A 7,689-nucleotide genomic window follows, 5' to 3' on the forward strand; every position below is an offset into this window, starting at 1 on the left:
TCGCGATATACGTAGCATGTAGGTACTGTGTCCTTCTAACATACATTGTATCCATATTCCGTTGCCATAATTTACGTATCAATAGTATTCTGTCGTCCTAACCACAAATCGATCGGCGATTTGATTCCTCGCGCCACAAGAGTCAATTAAAGATTCGTTATTTAACGGAAGACGCAAAATTAATAGCAGTGAGTTGAGCTTTATTGTTCTTCATTATCCCCGATTCTTTCCGAAATGGTAGTAATTAACATATTTTCCATTATTCCGGGAAAGTAAAATAATTTATTATTCAGAATTCTCTAAATATTTCATGTATTCGTTAAGTCGCCATTAATAATAGTGAGTTATTGTGATAACCCAGAAAATGAATTTTTAAATTTCTATCAAATTTCGACAGTTCAACGTCTCCCTATTGAGTTGCATCCATTTTCAAAAACATGTATGTATCTATATGTGTGTGCGTGTCTGAAAATTGGATTAATTTAACCGATATATCATATACATGCTGTCCTCATAATACACATAATAAGAATGTTATGGGTTCATAATATACATATCACTTGCCTTCTGTCCTCGTAATATGCATAATACATTTGTTATGTAACGATAATACATGTATCCACTATATTGTGTTTTTCCAAATCCATTTTTGGTGTTTCGTCAAATGTCGCCTTTCGAACGGCGCCCCTTCAGTTTGTACCTATTTTCGGAGGAATGTCTGTATATGTGTGTGCATGGGTACTTTCAATTTTTAATTCATTTTACTTTCCAAACCGAAATTGATATACGTGTAATGTAAATTATATTTTTCTCGAATACGTATCATTGACGTTGTTTTATCATAATAAAAAGTTGATTGACGTACTTGAGATTCCCTATACGATATCCTCATTATATCCATATTATATACACTCGGTCCTTAGAATATACATAGTATGTAGGTATTATGTCTTCATATATATATCATGCATTTTCCTACTCCATACCTTACGCATCATCAATATGTCCTCATTACCACCAATTGATTGGCGAAAGGACGATTTAATATTCGATGTTCAATGAACGAAGAAAAATTGAGAAATTCGAACTTCATCTTTCTTTATTTCATCACACATTCTCAAAATACTATTATTCCCCTTTTTTTGTAATAATTCCGCGAAAGTCACCTGGTGTATTATTCTGCATTCTCAAAATATTTCATGTTTTCGTTGAGTGGCATTTAATTCCAGAAAGTTATTATGATCACCCAGAAAAACAATTTTCGTTTTTCTATCAAATGTCGAAATTTTACGGTCTTCCTATTGATTTCCACCCATTTCCGGAAGCATATTTTTGGATGTGTGTGTGAGTGTGTCAGTGAGGTTTTGTTATCCTCCTAATGATAATTTAATTGATTAAATACATATTTTATATACACTCTGTCCCAACAATATACACATTGCCTATGCTGTGTCCTTATAATGTGCATAATAAATATGTTATGGTCTCATCATATACATATCATATGCATTGTGCCCTCATAATATGCATAATACATATGTTATGTCCTCATAATATACGTATCCACAATGCTGTATCTTACTCCCTACAATTAGACTGAGATTTGTCGAAAACAGCAGGGAAATCCATCTTCAGAGTTTCATCGAATTTCGAATTTTAAAACTCTCCCTATTGATTTTTCTTTATTTTCGAAATGATGTCCGGCTCCATTTGGGGAGGTGTGATGTAGGTGTGCATATATGTCACAAAATTTCGGCTCACGGCTTTTCAAACGTGGTTAATGGAATCAAAATGCTTGAAGGTAAAAGAAGCCAAAGATAAGTCACTCAGGCAATTATGATGTTATCCCATTGGGATATACACAAAAGTCTTCATATTATACAAAATAGCGCTGGTTTCAAACTAAACCTTATTTCTTTTCGTACATGAAAAAAGGGTCTAATTAACAAAAGGGTCGCGTATATTATTTTTAAACCACAGATATTGGAGTTTTGCATCCTTTAAGATAGGTTATGTTCTGAGTCCCCAAAGTAACCGTTACACAAACATATATATATATATTTCATATATATATATATATATATACATATATATATATATTTCATATATTATATATATATATATATGAAATATATATATATATATATATGTTATAATATATATTATATATTATATATATTATTTATACATATATATATATTATATCTATATACATATATTATATAGATATATTTTGATATGCATAGCGCCAAAAAAAGCTGACAAAAAACGTTACATGCTTTTTTTTAAAAGGGATGAAGTGGCCCTGCAGTAAGATGATGAAATTTTCCAATACAATCGGTAGAAAAGTAGTAAAATATAAAAGTAAAAATATATTTACTCATACAGACTTATAGTGCCTGTGATCATGTACTTGCCGTGGAAATGAAAGGATATTCCAAGGAATAATCCCCGAAAATAAGTCATTTAGGGGAATTTCCTTTCTAAATGGAACTCTGCTTGGCATTTCTCCAATAATCATCAGATGTCGATTGTCATTGTAGTATAACATATCAGAAATAAACGGAGCAAATTTATGTGTGGGTCATAATGAACTCCAACTGGGACTTGCTCATCTTTGGGCAAGTAAATCATCAATCTTCCAGGTTCCTGAAGACAATTGTAGGTCCATTGAGACAGATATAGGGCACCCTGATGGACAACTATCCATATTAATTGAGTCATCTTCGTATTCCGTATCTGGTTATTGCTCTGTTTGCACCGGACGGCACAGAGCTGCCTCAGCAACTGCAGTCTGATCTCAAATGTCTTTGTGAAGCCCTTCAGTTTTCTAAATTATTTGATAAATGATAAATCATCAATTGTTTATTCCAATTTTATTGTTTCTGGAAATAATTTGGAGACCAGAGAAATATATCTTTCGAATGTTGGGGGGTGATTGACTTAAGGGCCGGATGGAATATCTCGGAAAGGTAATTTACTCCAAGATCGGCATTCCTAATTACTTTGCCAATTAATTGTTTTTTCCGATAATTGTTAGCTAGCGCTTTAGTCGTTGCCAACCGCTAGAGCTCTAGCTAACAATTATTGAAAAAAACGATCAATTGCCAGAGTAATTAGGAATACCAATTTTGGAGTAAATTATCTTTTCCCGATAATCCAACCGGTCCTCAAAAAGAATATCCATCTTTAATAGCCATCCGTGTGAAAATAAAAAAATTCATTATACATTCTAATGGTCGGGTGGTGCAAAAATGTGAACATTCATGGGGAATAATGATTATTTGATTGGCAAACAAACACTGTTTGTCGGCAAATTGCCGATATCCTATTAAATTTTAGAGGGAACTACAAAAATTGTTTTTTCGATAAGATGGAAACAAATTCACCAGATGAACACATTCACAATAAATTTCCCTGAAAATTGAAGACACTCTCCTGCACTCAACATTCGGTTATTTAAAAAAAAAAACGTGCATTTATCAAACAAAATATTGTTTTTCAATTGAACTTCGGAGTGAGATATACGGACTACAGTGCTCCAAAATGAGATTCGCTCCGAAACGACGAACGTTGAACACGTTGAACGACACGGCGGCCATATTTGGAAAATGTCAACTGGGGTTTAAAGATTTCAGAGGGGAAAATTACTAATTTATACCGCAATTATATTGAATCGATTACTCATTCATAACTCGCAAAAATCTTCAAACGATTTGCTGTCGGATGGTAACAAAATTTTCTCAAAACAATGGGGCAAGGGTGGTGAAAATTTTTTTTATGAACTAGCAAATATCTTCAAAACATTCGCAATGAGGAAAAAAATGAAAATTTGAAAAATATTGACGAGGGGGGCTAATTGAACGGATCTAATGGGGAAGATTATCACTGGAAAAGTGAAATGTCCCCAAAGGAGGGACCCCGAAAAGCATCACCCGAAGAATAAGGGGGCGCCACAGGGCCCAAGCAGTACAGGAAAGGGGAAGAAATTCCCCCAGCGAGGAAAAAGGCATATGAGGGGCCGCAACGCAGTTGAAAGGCCTTTTTCACTGTGAATCGTGGGTTGGAAAATACCCCCCGCCCACATCGAAAATAATCAACAGTCAAAATGGCGCCCAAAATGGACAGGCGCCAAGAACAGGATGGTTCGGCTGAAAAGCCAACGGAGGGTACTGAAAAGGCCCGATCAGACTCAGAAGAGGAATCCGAAGAGGACCTCGACGAGGAGAACCTGGACGCCCCGGTGGCAGCAGCTAAGCCAAAAAGGCAATCTGCAACGATCGCCTTGGAGAATTCTCGACCTGTAACGGAAAAGACAAAGAGGACAATAAGTCCTACTGAGAAAGACTGGTTGTTCCCGCCAGTCCCAGAAAACTCGGCCAAGGGGCAACCTAACCGTAGCTCCGTAGATGCCAAATGGTTTCCCACCCAGCCCCGCCTCAACGCAGAGGACCGGGAAGGCCTTGGAAGAACGAGAGCCGGGAGACAAGTGGGAATGTAACCCCAACGGAAGTAATTCCGGGGTTTTTACCGCTTGGAAACCCCACGAGAATGATTAAAACGCTTCACAGATCCTTCGATTTTGCTCTAGTCTATTCTTTACTGCGTCCGAGGCGAGAAATTCTTGAAAACCCGTAAAGGAAAATTCAATCATCTACCTATTCGAAAATATTTTATAAATTCATTAATCCGACAGAAGTGAAAAATAGTTGGACGAGTTGAAACTTTAAATATTTGGAACAATGTTGGGCACATCCATGGACATCGAAATCTGAAATCTCGGACTGACTCGTAAACTTTCAGCCAGCCGAGAGGAGGCGACAACGCAGGAGAAGAAAATTTGGCGAATTCGAAAAACCAAGTGAGAAAAACGTAAGTAAATTGAAAATAACCGTCATAACCTGGAGATCGATTGATCCTCCAAATACTAAATCGAAAAAATGAAGAAACCGCGAACGATAAAACGAGAAGTTCCAACCCAACCTAGTAACGGCAAGTCAAGCGATGGTCGACTACCGCTCGGTGGCTATTGCTTTAAGACGACTTCTAAGTTCTCGTCAAATTTGTCTCAAACTTCATTATTAATTTCCCTATGATTCGTAGAAAATAAATTTATTATTTTTCACGGAAAATTCGGGGGAATACGTAACACCACATCACGATGTGTAACGGCTTCAAGGTGCCAGGGCAGGGAGAAAACCACCTCCTCAAGCAGTTGCTGGACGAGAAAATTTCGGTACATGACGGAAGTCCACCGATTTCCAAATTAGAGCTACACCGAATAGACGTGGGAGGGCATGACCCGATCCGACAAAGGGTCCGAGTAGTGTCTGAACACATCAAGCTCGTTATGTGGAAGGAAGGCGATGAAATGCTCCGAGATGGAGTGATTCGACCATCACGAAGCGACTGGAATAGTCCCGTAGTGATGATCAAGAAAACCAACGGTGTGGCGTACTGACTGGGTAGAGTCAGTCAAGAGAGCCAACACTACAAATTATGTCTCAGAGAGACACGCCTTTGACTTGCGTCCAAAGCGCAGAGAGCGATTTAGTGATCTGACTCCTCAACCCTATAAAGGGGAGAAACAAACAGAGAGCAACCGTCCCTTCCTCCGGGAATAGGAGGAAGAGGACCGATAGCGGTGAGTGCACGGTCTTGTACGGTGGGATGGCCACTTCTCAATCCTGAGAAAGGAAAGAAAGTCCGGGTAGTACAGAGTGCGTAGGATTGCTAGGAGGTAAGGCTAAAGGAACTAGATAGCTAGCCAGGTAGTTCTGCACTCAAGGCAAGACCGAGCACGAACTGGACGAGAGAACTCGCGTAGGCGTTTATATAGCTGCCAGTGCAGAGCGGGGGAAACGTCGTGTGGCGTAGTCCCAAGTGTTCACTCTGGTAGTCGCAGTGCCACCGTATGGGAGTATGATCTAGACCCCGCAGGTAATGTAGAAACACTACCGCGGGTAGGAGGTGTAGCGAAGGCTACAACGGAAAATATCGATTTTGCATCGGTTTCCGTCAGGTAAACGGCGTGACCAAGAAGAATGCCTATCCAGTTACGGCAAGAGTTATGGCAAGCCAATTACCTCACGACACTCGATTTGAGTGCCGCATATTGGCAAATTCCGCTAGCAGAGGACTCGAACGAGATCACTGCATTCCAGAAAGTGCCAGAAAGAGGGCTCTTCCAATTCGAACGCATGCCATACGGATTGACGAATGCACCTGCTACCTTCCAAAGGGCTCTGGACTTAATAATCGGTCCGGAGATGTAATCCCACGTCTTCGTGTACTTGGATGACATTATTGTCGTCTCCAAGACATTCGAGGACCACCTAAAGTGGCTGGGGAAAGTTCTCGATCAATTGCGGTCTCATAGCCTCACAATAAATCGAGAAGAGTATATTCGGTCGACCCGAGATGATATATCTCGGTTTCGGCGTGAATAGCCAAGGGCTCCTGGTCGATCAGGAGAACACCTCGGCAATAGTGGATTTCCCCGTCTTCAAGAATCTGAAACAAATTCGTCAGTTTCTGGGATGGTTTCCTGGTATAGGAGATTTAAACCGGCAATGGACAGATGAACAGCAAGGAGCGTTCGAGGCGCTGAAAAAGCACCTCACCTCGGCGCCCACCCTTACCTGTCCCGACTTTGCGCTGCCTTTCACCCTGCAAACGGATGCTAGCAGCGTAGGACTCGGAGCCGTACTTACACAAGGACAGGAAGGACAAGAGAGGGTGATAGCCTACGCTAGCCGCTCTCTCACGAGCCCTGAGACGAAATACACGGTATCTGAGCTGGAATGCTTAGCTGTGGTATGGGCAATTATGAAGTTCCGTTGTTACCTGGAGGGTTACCCCTTCGCCGTGATCACGGACCACTGCGCCCTAAGGTGGCTTCATAATCTTAAGGAATCGACCGGAAGGCTAGGCAGATGGAATCTCCGGTTACTGGAATACGATTATAAAATCGTGAACCGGAAAGGTGTCTCCCCCACGTGCCCGACGCCCTATCGCGAGCACCGGAGGGAGCCGGTGGCCTTGGAGACCGAAGATAAATGGTATCTTCGGCGCTGTCGGGACGCAGAAAGGATCCCTGAGAAATTCCCCACGTGGAAGTTCGCGAAGGGGAGATTGTACCACCGGAGGCTGAACGCCATAGCCTTAGTGGACAATGCGGATCTCAACGAGTGGAAGCTAGTCCTCCCTCGAGAGATGAGACGGGCAGCCATCCAGGAATGCCACGATCAAACGTCGGCAGGACACAAAGGTCGATAAAACCTGCTAACGCCTATTATCAATATTACAGCCAATCAATATTACAGGCCGGCGATGTTTGAAGATGTGATGGCGTACGTTAGTATCTGTCACGAATGCCAGCGCTGCAAAGTGATGCAACGAGCACCGATTGGACAAATGGGACCTCGAGCAATCGGGAAGCCCTGGTCCAGAATATCGGCGGATATTATGGGCCCGTTTACGAGAAGTAAATCGGGTGAATTTTTGAATTTTTGAGGCGGATATTATGGGCCCGTTTACACTTCTTCACGAAGTGGATAGAAGTCCGTCCGTTGCCAAAAGCAACGGGAACGACGATCCGAAAGGCCCTGGAGGAAGACATCATCTATCGATGGGGTACTCCACGAGAATTGCTGACGGATAATGGAACCGAGTTCGTAAATAAGGACT

The sequence above is a fragment of the Fopius arisanus genome, unplaced genomic scaffold, assembly GCF_000806365.1.
Source record: "Fopius arisanus strain USDA-PBARC FA_bdor unplaced genomic scaffold, ASM80636v1 scaffold00222, whole genome shotgun sequence".
Lineage (NCBI taxonomy): Eukaryota > Metazoa > Arthropoda > Insecta > Hymenoptera > Braconidae > Fopius > Fopius arisanus.